Source organism: Papio anubis, unplaced genomic scaffold, assembly GCF_008728515.1.
Source record: "Papio anubis isolate 15944 unplaced genomic scaffold, Panubis1.0 scaffold125, whole genome shotgun sequence".
In the NCBI taxonomy this organism is placed as follows: domain Eukaryota; kingdom Metazoa; phylum Chordata; class Mammalia; order Primates; family Cercopithecidae; genus Papio; species Papio anubis.
Window position 1 is genome coordinate 152,526 of NW_022161192.1, and position 10,663 is coordinate 163,188.

The window sequence follows — 10,663 nt, forward strand, 5'->3', positions numbered from 1 at the left end:
GTTTTTTGATGTGTCAGCTTTACTAGGCAATAGTCCCCTGTTACTCAATCCAACACTAATCTATTTATTGAAGGTATTTTGTAGATTTCATTAAAGTCCGTAACCAGTTGATTTTAAGGAAGGGAAAGTATCCTAGATAATCTAAGGGTGAAATTGGTTCAATATCAGTTGAAAGGTCTTAAGAGTGGTATTAAGGCTTCCCTGATAAACATGAATTTCTACCTATAGACAGCAGCTTCAGCAGCTTCGGCTTCTGCTAGAGAGTCCCAGCCTGCCCTTCCTGGCAGCCTGCCTTATGAATTTTGGAATTGCCCAGCCGTGAGCCAATTCCTTGCAGAGTCTTGCTCTGTTGCCCAGGCTGGAGTGCTGTGGCACAATCACAGCTTATTGCCATCTTGAACTCCTGAGCTCAAGCGAGTCTCCAGCCTCAGCCTCCTGAATAGGTAGGACTATAGGCAAGCACCACCACACCCAGCCAATTTTTTATTTCTTTAAGGACTGTGGAGTCCCACTATGCTGCCCAGGCTGGTCTCAAACTCCTGGCCTCAAGCAAGCCTCCTGTCTTGGCCTCCCAAAGCACTGGGATTACAAGCATGAGCCACTGCTATACATCTTTTAACACAGCCAGGTCTCACTGAATTACAGGGATATGTTCTGATAAATGTAACCCTAAGCAAGGTTGTTTTGTGCAAAGGTCATAGATTGTATTTACACAAACCTAGATGGGATAGCCTACTCCACACCTGGGCTGTGTAGTATAGCCAATTGCTCCTAGGCGGCAAACCTGGACTGCATGTTACTGTAGGCAATTGTAACAAAATGGCACATATTTGTGTATCTAAATGTATCTAAACATAGAAAAGGTACCATCAAAATACAGTATAAAATATTTATGGTACACCTCGATAGGGCTCTTACCATGAATGGGGTTTGCAGGACTGGAAGTTGCTCTGGGTGAGTCAGTGAGTGGTGAGTGAATGTGAAAGGCTAAGACATTACTGTACATTACAGTAGACTTTATACACACTGTAATACTCAAGCTACACTAAATTCATTTAAAATTTTTTTCTACAGTTTTCATAAAGGTTTATTTCATGATTGGTGGGTAGTGCATTTAACAGTTAAATATACTTAAATAATATGTAGGTGGCTGCATGGTTACAGCATATTGGTAACTAGATACATAACCAATTCAACTAGAAACCAGCTAATGAGTAGCTGTTTAAATATTTAAAATATAGCTCTTGTTTAGATCCTTTGTTTTGATCACCTTCTTTGTGGGGAGAGTCTGCTGGTCATAATGAAAATGTATTAAAGCCAAATCTTCTGATATCCATTGCCATTTCTTTCAACTGGATTAAGTCTCCAACTCCAGGACAAACCCAGGTGTTTGGCCTCTTCTATTAGTGTGCTTTTTAGCTAGCAGAGCAGAAAGTGCAAGCTTCACAGCAGGCCTCAGAGTCTGCGTGTAAAAGAAGTCTCTTTCTTTCCACTCCGATTAAACTAGAGTTGTTGACTTTTGCAAAAACAGAAGCAGTGAAATGCAACCGATATTTAGCGTCAATGACAAAATGAGTACAGTTGGTACTTGATGTCCAAGCAAAGTTTACTGAAGTGTCAAGATTGTCACATACCTTCTGATAAACTGAGCGTCCAAATTCTGTCCCATTATTATTAGTGTGAAGCTCGAAGTCCCCCATCCAGTAGCCCACTGCAGAGTTATTCCTTGTCAGCTTTGACTTGGCACTGTCAGTGGTCATCTGGTACCCAGCAAGCCAGCCCTCGTAATCAAAGATGGCTGAAGCACAGATTGCAGGTCCAGCAAAATCAAAATTAACATCACAAGCAAGGTTTCTGCATTCCCTCTTGCAAGAGGACTTGATTTTACCACTTTTGTTTCCTGTGATTGCAAAGAAGGTGGTATCAAACATTAGTTTCAAACCTTGACAAACCTGGTCCAATTGTGATTTCTGTTCCCAGAGTATTATCAGCGTCTCATTTTTCTGGGAAAGTCACACTATACTCACACCGTTTATATTTGGTCTCCAAAACCCCAAAAGCTTTTCCAGTGTCTGTATTAAATGAACCAGATGTTGAGAATCCCACAGCACTTCATGACTTTGTTCTCATATCCAATTTTACCAACCCCAAACCAAATCCTTTGTTAAAAATATCTCTGGCAGCTTTGCCAAGGTTAACATATGATGAAGAAATACACACTGGCCACAAGCAGGTCTGCCCATAGGTCGCCATGGTGAGGCCACAGTAAGAGGTGATCTGGTGGTCTCCTAAGGAGGGCCACGGCCACCAGTCCGCTCTCAGCTGAGGCTGCCCAGCCGGCTCACAGTCAGGCTGCACCTGCCGTGAAGTGAAGTCTCTTTCTTCAGTAGTAAATTAACCTTAGCTTATTCTAATTTTTTTACTTAATAAACTTTTTCCTTTTTTTGTTAACTTTTATTTTAGGTTCAGTGGGTACATGTGCAGGATTGTTACATGGGTAAATTACATGTTGCGGGGGTTTTGTGTACAAACGATTTTGTTACCCAGGTATGAACACAGTACCCAAGAGGCAGTTTTTCCATCCTCACTCTCTCCCAACCTCCACTCTCAAGTAGGCCTCAGTGTCTTTTGTTCCACTCTGCCTCCCTGTATACTGAATGTTTAGCTCCCACTTATAAGTGAGAACACGTGGTATTTGGTTCTCTGTTCCTACATTAGTTTGCTTAGGGTAATGGCCTCCAGCTCCATCCATGTTGCTGCAAAGAACATGATTTTACTTTTTTACAGCTGTATAGTATTTCATGGTGTATATGTACCACATTTTCTTTATCCAGTCCACCGTTGAGGGGCGTCTAGGTTGATTCCATGTCTCTGCCATTGTGAATAGTGCTGCAATGAACCTGCACATGCATGTGCATTTTTGGTAGAACAATTTATATTCCTTTGGGTATATACCCAGGGATGAGATTGCTGGGTTGAATGGTAATTCTGTCTTTTTTTTTTTTACTTTAAGTTCCAGGGTACATGTGCAGAACGTGCAGTTTTGTTACATAGGTATACATGTGCCATGTTTGTTTGCTGCACCCATCAACCCGTCACCTGCATTAGGTATTTCTCCTAGTGCTATCCCTCCCCTAGCTCCCTACCCCCCGACAGGCCCTGGTGTGTGATGTTCCCCTCTCTGTGTCCATGTGTTCTTATTGTTCAACTCCCACTTATGAGTGAGAACATGCGGTGTTTGGTTTTCTGTTATTGTGACAGTTTGCTGAGAATGATGGTTTCCAGTTTCATCCACGTCCCCGCAAAGGACATGAACTCGTCCTTTTTTACGGCTGCATAGTATTCCATGGTGTATATGTGCCACATTTTCTTTATCCAGTCTATCATTGATGGACATTTGGGTTGGTTCCAAGGTAGTTCTGTCTTAAGTTCTTTGAGAAATCTCCAAACTACTTCACTTTTTTGTATTAACACACAGTTTACCACACAAATGTATTGTACAGCTACACAAAAATATTTTCTTTCTTTATATTCTTATTATATAAGCTTTTTACTATTTAATTTTTTTTTACTTTTTAAATAGTTTTGTTAATAACTAAGACACAAACACATACATTAGGCTAGGCCTACACAGCATCAGGATCATCAATATCACTATTCTGCTTCCTCATCTTGTCCCACTGGGAGGTCTTCAGGGGCAATAACACTCATGAGGCTGTCCTTTCCTGTGATAACAATGCCTTGTTCTGGAAAACCTCCTGAAGGGCCTGCCTGAGACTGTTTTACAATTAACTAATTTTTTAATAGATAAATATAAAGAACGTACTCTAAAATGACAATAAAAAGTATAATGGCCAGGCGTGGTGCCTCACACCTGTAACCCCAGCACTTTGGGAGGCCGAGGTGGGCAGATCACCCGTGGTTGGGAGTTTGAGACCAGCCTGGCCAACATGGTGAAACCCCGTCTCTACTAAAAATACAAAAAATGAGCCAGGCATGATAGTGCATGCCTGTAATCCCAGCTACTTGGGAGGCTGAGGCGGGAGAATCCCTGGAACCCGGGAGGCAGAGGTTTCAGTGAGCCGAGATCACACCATTGCACTCCAGCCTGGGTGACAAGAGTGAAACTCCATCTCAAAAAAAAAAAAAGTATAGTATGTTAATTACATAAATCAATAACAGAGGCACGTATTGTCGCCAGGTTGTCTGTATCATACATAACCGTATGTGCTATAGTTTTTACACAACTGGCAGTGAAGTAGGTTTACACCAGCATCACCACGAACACATGAGTAATGAGCAATGTGTTGTGCTGTGATGTTGTGACAGCTATGATGTCCCTAGAGATAGGATGTCACTAGGAATTTCTCACCTTCGTTATAATCTTATGGATATTCTTATGTCAGATATGTGATCCATTGTTAACCAAAACATCATTATGCAGCGCATGACTGTGTGTACCAGTCTGGTTGAAACCTGACTGGTACAATACACAAACACCAATTGTCCCTCATGGTGTCCTTCGATGGGTCTTAGGAGATCCTACACAGAGATACCTCCCTGGGGAATTTCTGCAGGGCATCATTCCCCGATACAGGTGAGACGCTCTCTGGAAGGCCTCCTGTGACTTTACCTTAGCTCTCAACTTCTAGTGAAGCATCCAACATGGCTTTTTTCTTGTAGGCTCTCCTCAGCAATAGGGAGTCCGCTTGGATGAAGCCCTCCGTAGAGGACTGAAACCCACATCCGCTTCTTCTGGGATGAGGGGAGCTCATATACCCACCCGCTCACCAAATAACAAAGCTGCACCTTGAAGCCACCCCACCTTACCCTGTCATCAGGAGCAACTTCTGCTAACTTCTCACCAGTGGGCCTCTCTAAACAATAGTCACACAGAAGTGTCTTTGTCCTCTTCAATAAGGGACATGGGTCACGTTCTTCCAAACACTTTTTTGTTCTCCATGCTGTCTCAAATTTACAAGCTCCCGTAGTCAAGCAAGCGTAGAGTCAAGGAGTAAGACTCTGTCCACCTTCAGCAAGCAGCGCCCAATCTCTCCAAAGTGCCCTCTTGTTTCACCTCTCACTTGGAATCAGGGTGGGAGGGGATATACCCCAGTCATCCTTTTCGGTTTGTTTTAAGAGTCTCATTCTGTCACCCTAGCTGGAGTGCAGTGGTATGATTGTAGCTCACTGTAGCCTCTATCTCCCAGTCTCAAGCAATCCTCTCTCGCCTCAGCCTCCCTGGTAGCTGGGACTACAGACGTGCACCACCATGCCCAGCTAACTTTTTTATTTTTTTATTTTTATTAGAGATGACGACTTGCTATGTTCCCCAGGCCAGTCTTGAACTCCTAAGCTCAAGCAATCTTCCCGCCTTGGCCTCCCAAAGTGCTGGGGTTACAAGTGTAAGCCACCACACCAGACGCCAGCAATCTTTCAATTCACAAATTCTTTAAAATAATTTGTCTCTGCAATCATGTAATCACCGGCAGGTTCTTCCTGCCCTCTGCACAGGCGACAGCAATTCACTGAGACTACGGCACAGCCGTAAAGAAAGAGTTTGATTGACAGGAGGCTAACTCATGGAGTAGAACCAGAAGTATCACTCAAATCAGTCTCCGGGAAGGCTCGAAGTTTAGGGGTTTTAAAGGATAGTTGGTGGTCAGAGGACTAGAGAATGGGGAATATTGATTGATTGGGGTCAAATCATAGGGGTGTGAAAAATAGTCTTCAGGCACTGAGTTGCCTCTGGGTAGGGCCGCAGGACTGATTGACTCATGAGTTGCAGGTCTGGCTCGAGTCAGCTGGTCTTGAGAAATGTAACAGTCTGAAAAAAATCTCAAAAGGCCAGTTTTGGGTTCTATAATAGTAGATGTTATCTATAGGAGTAATTGGGGAAGTTACAAATCTTGTGACCTCCAGAACAACGGCTGGTTATCATTTAACTTTGCCCACATTTCAGCAGAATTCAGGCCCCTCTCATAATCCTAACCTGTGGCCTTTCATTGGTTGTACAGAGGTGGTTTAGTTTTAGGAAAGGGCTATTATCATCTTTGCTTTAAGGTTAAAGTATAAATTAAGTGCCTCCCGAAGTTAGTTTGGCCTACACTGAGGAATCACCGAAGACATCTTGTAGCTTAGAAGCAAAATGGAGTCGACTATGTCAGTTTTCTCTACTGTCATAATTTTGCAAAGGTGACTTCATTAAGTCTCTATCTTTTCCTGATATAGTCTGTTGGTAATTGTCCTTAGACCAGTTTTGGAAAGTCCTGTAGGGTATGCTAAGAACTCTCTTTGGAATATAGGATTTCTTAACACCTATTGTTCTCAGCTTTAGATTTTAGCCAAAATTCTGAGTCAACCAAAAAATAATCTCTTTCTAGTATTTTGTTATACTCATCACTGAGTAGCTTTTTGCACCCTCAAAAAAATCAATTAATCATAGGTGAGCTTCTGTGATGAGTAATTTTATGTGTCAGCTTAACAGGGCCATGAAATATCCAGATACCTGGTTAAGTATTACTTCTGAGTGTGTCTGTTCAGATGTTTCCACTAGAGATTAGTATTTACATTAGCGGACTGACTAGAGCAGATGCCCTACGTGGTTGAGCATCATCCAATTCAGTGAAAGTCTGAACAGAACAAAAAGACAAGGGAAAGGACAGTTCTCTCTCTTTCTCTCTCTCTCTCTCTCTCTTTCGCCCCCCGTCTCTCTCTCTCTGCTCACTGTTTGAGGTGGGATACCAGTCTTCTGCCCTCAGACTGTGACTTACATCATCAGCACTCCTGGTTCTCGGGTCTTCAAACTTGACTGGAACTTATACCATCAGACCTCTAGTTCTCAGGCATTTGGACTTAGACTAGAACTCACACCATCAGTTCTCCTGGTTCTCAGAATTTGGGGCTTGGACTGGACTACATCACCAGCTTTCCTGAGTCTCCAGCTTGCAGATACCAGACTGTGGGACTTCTCAGCTTCCAAAATCATATGAGCCAATTCCTCATGATGAATCTCTTTCTATATCCTATTGATTCTGTCTCTCTGGAGAACCCTGATTCATATAGATTTTGGTATGGAGGACTAAGCTCTGATTTTTTATCTTGCCCAAATTCTTACCTAAGGGGTCTAGGGAATCATGCCCTACAAACCATAAATTCTCATCAGATGGGTTTTATTTGACCCTATGTATCCTGACTTACTTTTCAATCTGACGCTGGCATAACATTACAAGACAATGAAAAAGTATTTCACCCCAAAATATATTTCCTGGCCATACCTTGAAATTGCCCTGCAAAGTCTCTTCTGGGAAAAATCCATAGAATCCCCTTTCCCCTTTGTTTTCCTTCCTTCCTTTCCAGATCCAGGAGATAATCAACTGAGAGCAAGGCACCCTTTTAGGTCTGATAAGAAACATTTCACAACCTGCTGTCTCTCTGAAGTCTGCTATCTGAGAGATTCCTCTGCACAATAAAACTTGGTCTCCACAATCCTTTATCTTCACCTGAACACTCCTTTCTGTCTATCTCAGGTCTTTGTTGTGGGTTGAACTATGTCTCCCCAAAAAAGATAGGCTGAAGCCCTAACCCTCAGTACCACAGGATGTGACCTTCTTTGGGAATCGGGTTGTTGAAGATGTAATTAAAGATGAGGTCATTGTGGAGTACTGTGGGCCCCTAATCCAATATGACGGGTGTCCTTATAAGAAGACAATCATGTGAAAAAAGACACAGGGAAAATGCCATTTGAAGACAGAGGATTTGAGTGATCGGTTACAATCCAAAGAATACATGGGGCTCTTGGAAGCTGGGAGAGATGCATGGAACAGATTCTCCCCGAGAAGGAACCAACCCTGCCAACACCTTGACTTTGGGCCTCCAGAACTATCAGACAATACATTTCTGCTGGCTTTAGCCACCAGGTTTATGGTACTTTGTCAGGAAATTAATATGAGTCAGACAAACTCAACCAATTATCAGCCAGAAAATATTTAAATTTACCTGTAGCCTGGAAGCCCTTACTTTGAGTTGTCCCACCTTCCTGAATGAAACCAATGTATTTCTTAAGTGTATTTGATTGACGTCTCATGCCTCCCTGAAACATATGAAACTAAGCTGTGCCCCGACCACCTTAGGCATATGTTCTCAGGACCTCCTGAGGGCTGTGTCATGGGTCATGGTCACTCATATGTAGCTCAGAATAAATCTCTTAAAATGTTTTACAGAGTTTGACTATTTTTGTTGACAATATTTTGGCGCCCAAATACATGGGGCCTCAGAGAAGACTCAGGACGCTGAAAGACTAGCCCGAATCCAGAGCTAAGGTCCCAGCAGGGGCCCATCGAAGTCCCACTGAGTTCAAGTTTCTCTCCTGGTGGAACTGGTAAGTCCCCCTGAGCCCCAGACCTCCCTTTGGTTGACGGTCCTTGATTTATTCTGAGCTGGTTTTCTCCTAGGAAATTGTTGTTTAAGGATCCCAATTCTACTTCAGAGATGCATTCTAAAGGGAGTTCTCTATTGCTTTTTCTCCTAAAATTTACCTTGATTCAGTTTGTCTGTGTGCATTTGCGTGAGGAACTGAACTGTTGTTTTCATAGCTAAATGAGACTGAGTTTTTTAGCTCTGAAGAGAAAGGGCATTTGCTCCTCCCAGCTGAAAGGTGCCCCTGGGTGACCAGCGGCCTCACAGGAGTGTCTGGGGGGTTGAGCCCTCACCACGTGCAGCAGCCCTGGAGGGAAATCCCCAAAAAGAATTAATTCTAAAATTGTAAAATTAATTTCTGCCCACACTCTCATGCCGTTGCAACCTAGGCCTCCACAATTTGACCATTCTCTCACTACCCCCTGCCGGGAGATCCCATCTGGTGTGCTCACTGCAATACTTGTTAAATTGAAAACAGGTCACCCTATCTTGTCAACCTTTACACAGAACATCCCCACTCCTCTTTGCCTTAACTACAAGCCAACTGTTTCTTAAAAATTATCTCCTCACAAAATGAGGCTACTAAGTTGCAACGAGAGTGGAAGTAGTGGAAGAGAGGAAAGTCAGCATTTTTGTTATTGTTGTTTTCCTTGCTGACTCCAGACCATTGTTTCTTCATCATAGAAAAATGGTTCCTTTAGGCTGGGCACAGTGGCTCACGCCTGTAATCCCAGCACTTTGGGAGGCCAAGGGGCGGCGGATCACAAGGTCAGGAGTTCGAGACCAGTCTGACCAACATAGTGAAACACTGTCTCTACTAAAAACACAAAAAATTAGCCAGGTGTGGTGGCAGGCCGCTGTAATCCCAGCTACTTGGGAGGCTGAGGCAGGAGAATTACGTGAACCCAGGAGGTGGAGCTTGCAATGAGCCAAGATCTCACCATTGCACTTAAGCCCGAGCGACAGTGCCAGACTCCATCTCAAAAAAAAAAAAAAAAAAAATGGTTCCTTTAATGGATAGTGATAATGGCTGCACAACAGGGTGAACGTAATTAATGTCACTGAATTATACACTTAGAAATGGTTAAAGTGATAAACTTCATATTATGTACACTTTATCACAATAAAAACAACACCCTCAAAAAATGGCTTCTTTGAGGCACATGCCACCTGCCCACCCCATCCACTACCCCTTCTCATCACTTTCATCTTCAAACTTTTTCCTTTCCTCTCAATAATCCAAGACTTTGCCCAGAACTCAGTCCATCTTCTCTCTTCCAAGTTAGATATCACAACTGCAAAAATTAACTACAGATCAAAATGTGAAACCAAATAATAATTAAAGCCAGTTTAAGAGAGGGCAGGGCACAGTGGCTCACACCGTAATCTCAGCACTTTGGGAGGCCAAGGCGGGTGGATCACCTGAGGTCAGGAGTTTGGCCAATATGGCGAAATCCCATGTCTACTAAAAAGACAAAAATTAGCCGAGTGTGGTGGCACGTGCCTGTAATCCCAGCTACTTGGGAGGCTGAGGCATGAGAATCGCTTGAACCCGGGAGGCGGAGGTGGTTGCAGTGAGCCGAGATCATGCCATTGCGCTCCAGCCTGCGCAACAGAGAGAGACTGTCTCAAATAAATTAATTAATTAAAAATATAAACTTATTAGAAAAAAAAATTTGGAAAAATACAAGTAAAATCCCAAGCAGGCAATTCTAGGTGGAATACCAAAATCCACAATAAGGGGAAAACAATGACAGTTTTGACTTTGTTAAAACTTAAAATGAGGAGGGGGGATTGGGGAGATATTCTTCAAAATATACCAAATTTCAGTTGGAGAGGAGGAATAAGTTCAAGAGGTCTATTGTGCAACGAAGTAACTGTAGTTAATAACAGCTTATTCAGGCCGGGGACGGCGGCTCACGCCTGGAATCCCAGCACTTTGGGAGGCCAAGGCAGATGGATCACTTGAGATCAGGAGTTCAAGACCAGCCTGGCCAACATGGTGAAACCCCGTCTCTACTAAAAATACAAAAATTAGCCAGGCCTGGTGGTGCACGCCTGTTATCCCAGCTACTTGGGAGGCTGAAGCAGGAGAATCGCTTGAGTCCGGGAGGCAGAAGTTGCAGTGAGCCGGGATTGCACCATTGCACTCTAGCCTGGGCAACAAAAGTGAAACTCCATCTAAAAAAAATAAAAATAAATAAAAAATTAAAACACACACACACACACACAAAATGTACTGTAT

The 10,663-nt window shown here is 43.1% G+C and overlaps 1 pseudogene; it reads right to left on the reverse strand.

Moving 5' to 3' along the window:
* Positions 1 to 881: 881 nt before the first annotated feature.
* On the reverse strand, positions 882 to 2,738 carry LOC116272556 (annotated as a pseudogene).
* Positions 2,739 to 10,663: the final 7,925 nt, after the last annotated feature.